Genomic DNA, 13,439 nt, shown 5'->3' on the forward strand with positions numbered 1-13,439 from the left:
TCTTTTCCCCTACTAATTGTGACACCACAATGATTACAGGGAGATAAAAGGCATGTGCAGGGTAAAGAGGAAGGTTTCCTTTTCCTCTGCTGCATTTCCAGGGCCCCGAGGTACCACTCCAGCTCTTGCTACTCAACACTTCACACTGGAGGAATTTCACTGCACCACTTCTACTGCTCTCGGAGAGTCCACTGAGCACATCAAGGAATTAAAAAGAATTAAGTGAAATTTTTTAAAGAATGGGTTTTAACCAAGCTTTCCAAATGTCATCTCTGAGTCAAGAATACAATATTCATTCCAGGAAAGACATGCCCTCTACCTACCTGCATCTTCAGAATTCTCTTGGCTTCTGCTGCTGGGTCTTGGCCTTGAGAAAATGGAGGACAAAAGGACATATTAGGAGGTAGAAAGAGAAGGGCGGGAATGGCCATACCATGAAAGGAGGCATGACTTTTTAGCATGGTCACTGTGATGAAGGAGGAAATGTAACACATAAACACATAAAGATGAAAAGCTGATTAATTGCCCTTAAGCTTTCTGGTGCTGGAGTCACACAGAGCTGGCCAAGCTCTGGCTGAAACACAGCTGTCATTCTTCAGTTTGCATCATAACTCCCAATTCTGCTGCCTCTCCTTTTTGGAGCCAAGTGGCTCCTACAGCCTCTCTGGAGCAGCAAGAGCTGCTGAGCTGAGACAGGAGTCTGTAAGGAGGGCAGCTACTTTTGTGCTGCTGCCAAAGCTTGACTTTGCCTGCTCGTGCCTTACCCTGGTGACAGCCTTGTGCTACACGTGGTCAGAGCACTGCTGTCTCCTGAGAATGATATAGCTCTTTCCAGAACAAAATGACTTTTTCTGACTCAGCTGCCAGGGAAGGATATTCACATGGCACTTTAAAAGCCCTACCAAAAATTTTCAATTGGAGTGATACTTCTGGGACTCCTGCTTTATTATTATCACTTGGATAAGCTTGATAGCTACATTTTCTCATGCATCTCCAAGCCAATATCTTTCCTCAGATACAGTCCTAGAACTCTTTTCTAGCACCATGCCCTCTTTGATCTTAAGCCCAGATCAAAATATTAAATATCAATCGGGTTATACATGTATACTCCAAAATTTTTCTGGCATCTCATTTCATCATGGAGGCCGTGGCACAGTGAAGTTACACCTGCTGATTACAGAAGCAGCTCCTGAACTTGCAGACACTTCTCCTATAGCCAATATTTGCCCATGCATATTCTCATGGCAGCAGAAGTTGACAGTCAAGGATAACAGCATTCAAAGACCTGCAGGACCCTATCCCATGCAGTACAGCTCCCAAATGACACAACAACAATTACAGAGGGAATCAATAGCCAAGTCCAGCAAGGGACCCATCTTAAAGGTGCTTTGAATCCCTGCCTCCTCTTCCCCACCACCACCTTGGCTCTTGGGTTATATGATGCTGGGTTTGACATTGTGCTGGATCATGATGGATGGGTAAAATGGTGAATACACACAGGTTTGCCTAAATACAGGGGACAGTTCACTGTGCAAAATCACCTCAGGGGACGGGAAGCGTGAGGTGAGCAGCACACTGGAGCAGCAGACACTTTGGCTTACCTCATCTCCCGGGACTCCTGGAAATCCAGATGGGGAGAGCTTGGCAGGGACCCTGCAGCACTGCCCCCAGGGGGACTGCCTGCCTTGCGTATTGGGGGAATCAGAGGCAGTCCCAGTGACCTCTTCTTCATTTCCCCACCAGTGGAATACAGCAAGGCAGCCTGGAAAGAGTAGAACACAGTGCTCAGATCAAGCATCCAGCCTTGCCCCCATTCCTGCCTCAAGACATTTAGACATGTGTTTGACTGGAACCTGACAGGAAAAGTCAAACTTACAGAGCAGATTGGCCTAGGACAGGGAAAGTTGACCTAGAAAAGGGAATTTGTGCGGGAGAGACCATGTCACATATTTGATACTTCTCCCCTCACACTCACTTCTCTGCAAGTGTGGCTGCATTCCCGGCTGGTATCCACATGTTTGATATCAAGATGTTCTGGGGTGCCACTGCCTCCACTGGCACTTTTGGATGGCTTGGGAGTGGGTTTACATCAGTGTTCTCTTGCTCTGCCTTAGGCACCCAACAGCCACTGCTGATCTCCGGCCATGGCCCCACAAAGCCATTCTGCCGGATGCCAAAACCTGCTTTTCTCAAGCCCCTCCTTTCTTCTGCTGCTGCCCTTCCCTCCTACAGTTCCCCAGCAGCCTTTGAGCCCAGATGCTGCTGAGCTCTTGGCATGCTCGCTGCTCTCCAGCTCCCACACATCCAGCATCTCAGGCTCCCTGGCATTTGGGAAGCTCAGCAGAGCTCCCTGCCCTGCTGCTCTCTGCAAGCTCTCTGCCTGCCCAAGTCCCTCCAGGGCCCCCATGCCATGGCCATGAATGGGGCTGGAGGCACTGGGGGTAGATGCACACCCATCCTTAGTATCCCATCATTTCTGGCCCAGCTAAAGAGTCAAATCAGGACCTGTTTCAACTTCACTGAAAGGGTCAGTTCCTGTCAGGGTTACATTGGGCCCTTTCTCAGCCAGGCTGAAATCACGTACCCGTGCAATTGATTGGACATTTTGTTTACCAAAGCTATTGTTCATCTACCTCCTCCTGCACCCCATGGCAAACCCAGAACAACTGCAGGTCCTGGCCCTGCTGCAAAGGCAATTGTGTGCCTGGGCTCTGGGCTGCTCTCCCCATGGCCGCCTCCCATCCCTTCCCTCTGGACAAAGCCATGCCAGAGCACACAGCTGCCCAGAAGCTGATGGAGTCTACAAATAGCAACAGAGACAACTGTGCAGAGGGTGTGGCTCTCACCAACTCAAAAGCTGAGACCACCTGGAACCGACTTTCCAGGACTGTCTGCTCCAACAAACACCTTTTTGCTTCCAAAGCAGACACAGCTGACATAAAACACCACCAAGACATAGAGATGGCTCACAGATATCTGTAGTTTACTCAATCTAGGATAGCTTCTGCAGATTGGACAGCTTTAGCTGCTCTGAGTGCTTGTTGGTGTTTTCTCAGCCATAAGACAGAGGAGGAACCACGACAGAGCCCAGAAACCGTTCAGAGACCTCTCTTGCTGTTGATCCACGCTGAGCATGTGAACTCTCCACTACACACCCATTGCAATCACAGCCTGAAGTGCAGAGTCCTGCTGAGCTCTTCCTTGACTCAGCTGCTTCCCTGGGCTCACAGCATAGGAAAAGGGCTCACAGCTCTGCCTACAGCAAATAAACTGAGAATCTACTGCACAGGTCTTAGCTTAGTCTCCTTACCTTATAACATTTTCCATCTGAACCCTGCTCCCGGTTTTTTCTACTCTCATCATCATAGCCAGTGCCATTGTTCTTGTTCTCTTTCTCCACGCTGTACATTTCATTGGTGTCAGAGGAAGGAGAGCTCTCCTGGATGGGAGGCAACGGCTTGGAGGGAAGCAAGGAAGAGGGACATGGCCGGAAAGACTTGGAAGAAATGGACCTATTCTTGCCTGCAAAGTGGAGGAATTTTCACTGCACCACCAGAGCACACACTCAGTGATGGGGCTCTGGGAAAGTCCACAGAGCCCATCAAGGAATCAAAATTAATTTAAAGAAACTTCAAAACGAATGGGTTTTAACCAAGTTTTCCAAATGTTACACTGGAGGCAAGATTGCAATGGTCATTCTAGGACAGACATGACCTCCACCTACCTGCATCTTCAGAGTTGTTCACTTGGATTCTGCTGCTGGGTCTTGGCCTTGAGAAAATGGAGGACAAAAGAAGATGTGAGGAGGTAGAAAGAGAATGGAGGGAGTGGGCGGACCATGAAGGGAGGCAAACCTTCTTAGCATAGTCACTGTGATGAAGGAGGAAATGCAACACATAAACACATAAAGATGAAAAGCTGATTAATTGCCCTTAAGCTTTCTGGTGCTGGAGTCACACAGAGCTGGCCAAGCTCTGGCTGAAACACAGCTGTCATTCTTCAGTTTGCATCATAACTCCCAATTCTGCTGCCTCTCCTTTTTGGAGCCAAGTGGCTCCTACAGCCTCTCTGGAGCAGCAAGAGCTGCTGAGCTGAGACAGGAGTCTGTAAGGAGGGCAGCTACTTTTGTGCTGCTGCCAAAGCTTGACTTTGCCTGCTCGTGCCTTACCCTGGTGACAGCCTTGTGCTACACGTGGTCAGAGCACTGCTGTCTCCTGAGAATGATATTACACCTCCTGGCTTTTTCAAGAAGAAGAATCAGATGAAAAGCCCTTGGGAACAACATAGTGCTACATCATTATAGATGGGTAAAATGGTGAATACACACAGGTTTGCCTAAATACAGGGGACAGTTCACTGTGCAAAATCACCTCAGGGGACGGGAAGAGTGAGGTGAGCAGCACACTGGAGCAGCAGACACATTGGCTTACCTCATCTCCCGGGACTCCTGGAAATCCAGATGGGGAGAGCTTGGCAGGGACCCTGCAGCACTGCCCCCAGGGGGACTGCCTGCCTTGCGTATTGGGGGAATCAGAGGCAGTCCCAGTGACCTCTTCTTCATTTCCCCACCAGTGGAATACAGCAAGGCAGCCTGGAAAGAGTAGAACACAGTGCTCAGATCAAGCATCCAGCCTTGCCCCCATTCCTGCCTCAAGACATTTAGACATGTGTTTGACTGGAACCTGACAGGAAAAGTCAAACTTACAGAGCAGATTGGCCTAGGACAGGGAAAGTTGACCTAGAAAAGGGAATTTGTGCGGGAGAGACCATGTCACATATTTGACACTTCTCCCCTCACACTCACTTCTCTGCAAGTGTGGCTGCATTCCCGGCTGGTATCCACATGTTTGATATCAAGATGTTCTGGGGTGCCACTGCCTCCACTGGCACTTTTGGATGGCTTGGGAGTGGGTTTACATCAGTGTTCTCTTGCTCTGCCTTAGGCACCCAACAGCCACTGCTGATCTCCGGCCATGGCCCCACAAAGCCATTCTGCCGGATGCCAAAACCTGCTTTTCTCAAGCCCCTCCTTTCTTCTGCTGCTGCCCTTCCCTCCTACAGTTCCCCAGCAGCCTTTGAGCCCAGATGCTGCTGAGCTCTTGGCATGCTCGCTGCTCTCCAGCTTCCACACATCCAGCATCTCAGGCTCCCTGGCATTTGGGAAGCTCAGCAGAGCTCCCTGCCCTGCTGCTCTCTGCAAGCTCTCTGCCTGCCCAAGTCCCTCCAGGGCCCCCATGCCATGGCCATGAATGGGGCTGGAGGCACTGGGGGTAGATGCACACCCATCCTTAGTATCCCATCATTTCTGGCCCAGCTAAAGAGTCAAATCAGGACGTGTTCAAACTTCACTGTGAAAGGGTCAGTTCCTTTCAGGGAAAAGGTCTCCCAGCTCTGCCTAAATCACATAATGTGAAAGTTTGGCACACAGGACTTAGCGTGGTCTCCTTACCTTATGGCCTTCTCCCTCGGAACTCACCTCCTGTATTTTTACCCTGTACTCATCACAGCTGGTGCCATTTTTCCCAATCTCCTGCTCTCCACTGCGTATCTGACTTGGTGGCGTGCAAGGAGAGCTCTTCTGGATGGGAAGCAATGGTTTGGAGGGAAGGAGCATAGAAGGATTTTCCAGGGAAAACCTCTTGGCAAGTGGGTAGGCAGTCAGGCCTGCAAAGTGGAAACACAGAATGTATCACAGCCTGCAATGCAAACCTAAAGCATCTGAAGTTCCGTATTTCATGGGACAGATTTCCTGGAAACTTCTAAACAGCTGCACATGGAAACATGCTCCTGCTGGCAGACACTTGAGGCAAGCCAGGCAAAAACCCTGACCCATTTCCCACGACCTACCACAAGAACAGCCTGGCCTCTGGGCTGCCCTGGGACAGCAGGGTGCCCAGAGCCCTGTGCTCTCCAGGAAAGGCTCAGCTGCACATGCACCCTCCTGCTCCTCTCCCTGCCCCACAGCTCAGCAGCCCTGCAGCTCCACGGGGCACTGGCAGCAGCACAGCTCCTTGCAGGGGGCACACGCAGGGCACAGCTGTTCCCTGGCAATGCGCACAGCCTCTCTGGGCTGCCACAAGACCCTTCCTCCCAACAGAGAGCGGCCCAGCTCCCACCTCACCTCTGTGTGAGTCTGAGCCATGCTCACAAGGGAAGAATTGAGTTACGTGAACTCCCACATTTATCATCAACACCTCTAATAAGTGTGTCAGTCGAGTGAAGCAATTTTTATTTATTGGGAAAATTTCTCTGGTTTTATTTTTCATGGAAGTAGCATGTTTTTAGTTCCTCTCAACAATATTGAGTTAGCATGTCTGAAGGGAAAGGTGGAAGTCTCCATTGGTAAGAGGGGAAAAAATATTCCTTCTTGAAACTGGCCTACTGGGAATCCCCAGGAAAGACCCACACAGCTGTGACTGCTAGTTCTGCAAACCACAAAGGCCTCTCAGAGAGCAGGCAGGCCTTTCTGGTGTTTCTATAGCACCATAATACCATCTTCAGGGTTGGACCCTATCAGCAAGCAGAGGAGGAAGGGGAAATTTATCCGTAGTGAAACCCAACATTAATGGCAGGGAAAGCAACAGGATTTGCATCTCATGACCATGTCCAATTTGGGGTCAGCTGTGGCCACAGTCCCTGTCCTGGTTGACAGTATGAGTGATTTGGCTACTGTCAAAAAGGAGAAAGCAGCGTAAATAACTGAGACAATGTTGTGATGCTATGGGTGTCCTTGCATGATCATCTGTAGCTGCCAGCCACCTACTCTGACACAGAGCCAGCACTGACCACCATGGACCAGTTTTCCCTGAAATCTGGGGGGATTGTTTTTCCATTCGACTTCAGCCTTTCAGCTCCTTTTTATCCTCACCTTTTCCTTCCTGGGTCTTTCCTTTTCTAGTAAAATCCATCTTTGAAGCCGTGCTTCTGCCTGGCAGAAGTATCAGGGTTTGAATCTGGGAACACGCTCAGTGTAGACAGCGACGGGAGCTTGGTCCCAGCCTTAGAACAAGGCCGGGCGACTCCAAGCGCCAGCGCTCGGCACAGAGAGGCAGAGCCAGATGCGTCTGCTGCCGCTGGGGCCGTGTCAAGCACAACCTGCACCAGCCCAGCCTGAGGCTGCCCCTTTGTGACACGCTCCCCATGGTTCTCTCGTTTCCATGGCTGCAAAACCCCACCCCAACTCCATTCCCTTCCAATCCCTTCCCAAGGGCAGCCAGCCCTAAGCCCAGCCAGGCCAGGCCTGAGGGTTTTACACTCTCTGAGAAGTAGACCATCTCTAAGGCTGCTTTTCAAGGCCTTTATTTCTGTAATTCCCACTCAGTTCTGTGTTGCAACTTGTTGATGTGGGATTTGCTTTCTTTCTCTTCCCATCAAAGAAAGTGCTTGAACACAAACAATGGCACCAGGCAGTAAAAGAAAAAGCAACTTTGCACTCTCTAGTAGATGACTCCTAAATTCAGCTGGCTGAGAGCTGTAGGGAACAAATTCAACATCCAAACATTCTAATTCTGCTCTGCTTCATTGTTCCAGGGGTTTGTTTCCTGCTTTCTTTATTGCAGAGACAGCCAAACCCAACATAAACATGATCCGCCTCAAAACATTTCTGATCCTGGCAGTTCCTGACAATTTCAAATTTTCTAAATGGAAATAGCACAGGGCAGGTCATTCTAAAATACCCCCCAACAGAGGAGATAAAACTAATCCTGCTTGATTTGGCAGAACTAAGCCTGAGCCACGGGACACGTGGGTCTGATCCCTTTTTCTGCATCTGCAAAATTATTAGTTCTAGTTGGAGCTCTCCTATCTATTCAAAGAACCTTTGCACTCCGCATCAGATGCCCCCAGTGTTCAGTGGGCCAATATAATCAGTGTATCTGTAGGGTGCAAACTGGCCATGCAAAGTTCTCCTTCCTTGTGGCAGGGGTTTGTTCCTGCTTTCTTTCCTGCAGACACACCCAAACCAACATTACAGTACCTGCCTCAAAACAATTCTCATTTTGACTGTCCCTGAGAATTCAAACCTATACTCAGAGCATTTCCCTGTGCCCAGGGACAGGCTCCAAGGCTGGACTCTCACCTGCACAGAATGAAGAAGAGCTGCTGCACCTGCCAGCGGCTCCGGGGTCTCGCAATCAGGGCTTTGAATGCAGCTTTTGTACACACTCTGCCCCCTGAGCCCAGCAGCATTCCTGGGCATCGGCACCACTGCTGCAGGCCAACGTGCTCCAGGCACAGCTGCAGGAAGGAGACTGCAACGCGTCCTGGCTGAAGGAGTCTCCAGGCTGCTGCAGCCCTTCACCAGTGGCGGAATTATCTTGCGCTGTCCTGGGGGGAGTCGACGCCAGATGAGCCACGGAACTTTCACCTTCTGCTGGAACTACTCCATGATAGCTCCTGCTCTTCCTGAGGGTGAACCCAGCGCCATCTTGGAATGCGTGTCCTGGGGGGATTTTCCTCTGGCATTTTGGGTCTTTGTTCCAGTGGGGGGATGGTGAGGTCTGACAGTTTGATATCTAGAAGTCACTGGCCTTTTTCTTCCTTTTCAGGCATTCTGCTTGTTAATTAACTGTTGGGTTTTTTCCATTGTCATCTATTAGTATTCATTTCCTATTGCGGGAAATGGATTGTTGGTACACATTAAAGGAGACAACTTATTGCAGAGTGTCCTGTTTTAAGTTGTCTCAAACTGTGTGGGACAGATGGCTTCACACAGGAGCATCCCCAAGGCTGCTGAGGGCAAGGCACAGAGGGAGACAAACCCAGTATTTCTGAGGGAAATTCCTTGACACCAAACCAACCTGAGTCATCAAACAGCTGACCTGACGTTTCGAGACATGGGCCAAAGGGGAAACCTTTCAGTGTGTTTGGTCCAGGCTGGGCTATGCTCAAGGCAAATGTGTGTCAGTGCACTTGGCTCCTTCTCTCCTCATTGTGTCCGGCATGCACAGGAGCCCATAGCTCCTGCAGAAACCATCACAGCACTCAGTGGGAGCAACTCATGTCCTGTGCTCACACAGAGCTGTGGTGTCCAGCACTGCAGCTCACTGGAATGAGGAACTGTTCTAGCCCTCTTGGAAGGAGCTAAGGAGCTTTGGCCTTCAGATCAGCTCCTTCCCAGCTCTTGATTTGCTGCCCTGGGTGAGCTGCTGCTTGTGGCAACACTTGTTTCACAGCTGACAGCCCCGCTCTGTTGGCCAGCAGCCATTGCAGGAGCTTGTGCTAGTGCCATTGAACCTTTCAGATCTTCCTAAGGAAAGCTCAGGGCAGAACTTGTCAAAAGAGCATTGCATGGGCAATGCTTTTAACATTAAATCTTTCCTCTGTGCTCTGTGCCACACACATTAAATCTTTGAGGAAACAAGTTTGCTGCTCCAGAAATTCCTCAAATCAGTCCATTAAACTGTAACAGAACGCAGTTTGGGATCTGTAATCTCACTTTAATCCATTGGGCAGAAAGCTACAGGAGCACTGCTTGTGAGCTCTGTGTCTAACCTAAGTGACCTTGCCAGCAAGATCTTAGAAAAGAGAGGAGAGATGGAATCAGTAGCACAAGGATCTGCATTGTGATTCTCCCTGAGGACATGGCCCACTTCCACTGGGCCATGGCTTTTTACCCTACATCAAAACTTTGTTCTTCAGATTGTGGTGGTGAATGCCCCCGGCCTTGTCCGGCCACACGGTGATCTGGGAAATGCTTGTCTGGCCTTGGCCTTGCTGAACAGCCCCTGGGCTCAGCTCCTGCTGAGCTTATCAGAGACCCAGAGTGCTCCCAGGAACTTGTCCTGTCTAAGGAGCTCCTAGGGTGTCCTGTGAACAGCCTTGGAAACCACTTTTGTTGCCTGAATGGCATGGCATCCTTCCTTTCCTACTTTCAAAGACAGGCTGCTGACCCACAGTCCAGCCATGATGAAGCATTTTATGGCTGAGGCCCACTCTCTTGTGACCCATAAAGAGCACTCCAAAAGGACGCCCTTGAAGCTCTCCTGGACCACAGTGGCTGCCAGCAGCAACCTCCCTCTGAGTGGGGCCTCTCTGAGGCAGTGAGCTCTCAAATTTGCTGCACTGGTGGGATGACTGATCAACAATGGATCCTGGGCCAATAGCCCCACTCCTGGAGATTCCAGTTTAACCACCGTTAAGCTTGAGTGCTGTTAAGCTTTTAGGTGGCATTCCTTTTGATTCACGTCTTTTCTGTCCCTTTCCGCCCCTTCTCTCCTTCCTCTAGTAGGAAGTCTCTGCAGAGAGATCTGGACAGGCTGGATCATGGGCTGAGGCCACTTGCATGAGGTTCAACAAGGTGAAGTGCCCCGTCCTGCCCTTGGGCCACAGCCACCCCATGCAAGGCTACAGGCTGGGGGCAGAGTGGGTGGAAAGCCACCCAGAAGAAGAGGACCTAGGTTGGCAATGGCTGAACATGAGCCAGGTGTGCCCAGGTGGCCAAGAAGGCCAATAGCATCCTGTCCTGGGATATGCTTTAGTGGTGGCCTTGGCAGTGTCAGGGGTCTCAGGTTATTGGGGGGGGGTCTCTAGAAAGGTCTTTTTCAATGGAAACAATTCTGCAATTTTAAACTTCCATTCCTGTTTTGAAGGATGCTGTTGTGAACGGCGGAAGAAATGCCTCACACAATATGCGTGAATGGCAAATCCCAAAGTTTATTGAAAGCTCACACATATTTATATTGGTGTTAATGAAGCTTATACATATTGCAAAAGCTGAGCTCATTATTGGTTAAAGCACACTTAGATCAACCACACCTACTTCTATGCTCTAATGATTATTTTGTTTCTATGTTTGCATTCTTCTAGCTTCTCTACCTAGGATATCTACATTTTCTGGCAAGCAATTTTCTCCCCCGTCTTCCTGTTTCAGCGAAGGTCACTATGACCTTTGTCAGTGATTGGACACTGGTTACTTAATCCCCAGCTTGTTTCCCCTATCCTTATCCATCGGTATCACATCGAAATGGCCTTTCTCAGCTAACCAATTATCCAAAAAGCTCTCTACATTTCCCCCGTTTTTCTGTTGAACAAGCATGGTTTGATTAAATGCGGTAGTTATCATCTTTCGCACCATATTCTGCAAGCATATACAAAAACATGGCAATACTAATATTAACAACAAAGCTACAATAGCTACTACAATGCTAGCCTTAACAATAGAGCGTAACCATGACCCTAAGCTTAAAAATTTAAGCCATCCATCAATACCAAGGCCTGATTCTACCTGTAAGTTCCCAGTTAACCTCCGTAACTCAGAGAGCTCTGAGTGAACAGACTGTGCATGATCAGAAAGATTCATGCAACACATGCCTTCAACTTCATCACAGCCATGGCCTTGTGCAAGTAAGAGAAAATCAATTGCAGCTCTATTTTGAAGTGTCGCATGGCAAATAGAATCTACATCAAGCAAAAGACTAGAAATCGCTAAAGAAGTTGCATTTGTTTGTTTAGCAAGCCAACACCCTAACCTATTTAAAATAGCATGAGCACGTGCTGCTGATACCCCTGGAGCTAAGAAAGATGCTGCAACTATGGCCACTGGGGACCAAAACTTTACATCATCTCGGCAGTCAGCTGCAAATGCATGAGCCATTCGTTTGCCTCTACGATGGCAGCGGCTCATGTTCAGTATCATGGATATGTTAGGTGTAAGTAGAGACAGCCGTCCAAGTGTACATGGTCCCCCGTGCAGCATTGATGGGATACCGGCCCAAGCACGGTCCCCACATATCAGGAAATATCCTGCTGGCAATTGAATAGGGTCATTTGATGAGACTGACACTCTCTTTGTTGTATAATTGCACCAGGCCGATGCATTTCGGTAGACAGCCATGCTGGAAGTTACAACATTAGAATGGTTCTTGACTGACAGCAGGCTTCTATGGTTAAAATGAATGCATGCATCTGCCATCACTGACCCTAACAACTCCAACTCTTGGGGCTCTTGTGGTGCTATAGGAAAGTGGGAAATCCACTGATCCCAATTATCCACACTCGTCCTAGCATTGCTGGCCTTACAAGTTGGTACATGTGAAGGGCACGGCCAGGGATCTGCTGGTAATCCAACCAAACAGGTTGTGAATGGATTGCCAGGAGAAGATAATGACAGGCAAATAGTCTCTTGTTTAGTCAAGTTTGCCAGGGTGACCCATATGTTAGTCTTGGGCTGAGGTGGGGCCCATGCCTGATGGTCCACACTGTCCACAAAAGAAGCAAAAACTAATAAAGCAATAACATAAAGTTTCCATCAAACACAGCTGCTCGGGTCCATTTAGCAGGTACCCACAGAGATCCTGTAGGGGTAGAAACACAAAGATATCCGCGGCCCCAGTATAACACCTTAGCAGGACCTTGCCATTGTCCTGTTTTAGGATCTCTATATCTCACCCATACATCCTTCTTTACACCATCTGTTTCATGTACATAGTGACGAATCACAGCAGGAACCTTATTTTCCCCAAAAACACACAGGTGGTTCAAAACAAACAAACACTTTAACAATCTTTCTTGTGGCTCTCTGGTATCTATATATTTACTCAGATATCTTTTCAAGGTACCATTTGCTCTCTGCCGCTGCATAAACAGCTCATGTAACCTCCTGTTTTGAACCTCTTTTATGGAGGCATCCTCTATTCACTCACACACTCCTGCAACATACAAAGAATCTGTTACAATGTTAAGAGGTCCAGAGAAATGCATCATGGCCCATACAACAGCCAATAGCTCCATTGTTTGCAAAGTGTCCAACTCAGTAGCTTGGAATATATGATGATGCCATTGTCCCTCTTCTTGCCAGGTCACTGCAGCGGTTTTGGATTTTCTTCCTGCATCTGTGTAGACAGTTATAGCATCCGACAAGGGCTTTAGTGATCTTTTTGGGCACTGAATCCAACCCCACTGTCCTATCCAATTCAATGGTACATTGGGAATATCATCAGTGGCAGTCACACTACCGGCTCCCAATAGGGCCTCTTGTAACTCCATACTGTTTGCCAGATACCAGGTCAATGTATCTTTCTTCATTGGTATTTGTATCTGATCAGGTTCCTTTCCCATAATCTGTACTGTCCGTTCACGACCCTTTTTGAGCAGATCAGCTAAAATTTCAATTTTCTGAAGAAGGGTTTTATGTTGTTGAAGTGGAGGAGATATCCATTCCAAGGCCCATATCTCCCCCGTTTTTCTGTTATGCTGAGTAAGTGCACCCAGTAAAAATTTTGGTCCACACCAAACTGTCAGCTGTATAGGGAGATCAAGATCACGTCTCCGAACACTGCCTTGTGTAACACAGTCCAATATCTGCTGCAATGTGTCAAGCTGTTCAGGGGTTATACGAACAGGCTGTGCTGGATCAGTTCCCTTTAACAAAGGTTCATCTGACAGTTCATTGTTAAAAGAGTAAGACCCCCCGTGGATCCAAATCCATGCTCTCCTCTCGA

Source organism: Molothrus aeneus (genome assembly GCF_037042795.1).
Source record: "Molothrus aeneus isolate 106 chromosome Z unlocalized genomic scaffold, BPBGC_Maene_1.0 scaffold_33, whole genome shotgun sequence".
Classification (NCBI taxonomy): Eukaryota; Metazoa; Chordata; class Aves; order Passeriformes; family Icteridae; genus Molothrus; species Molothrus aeneus.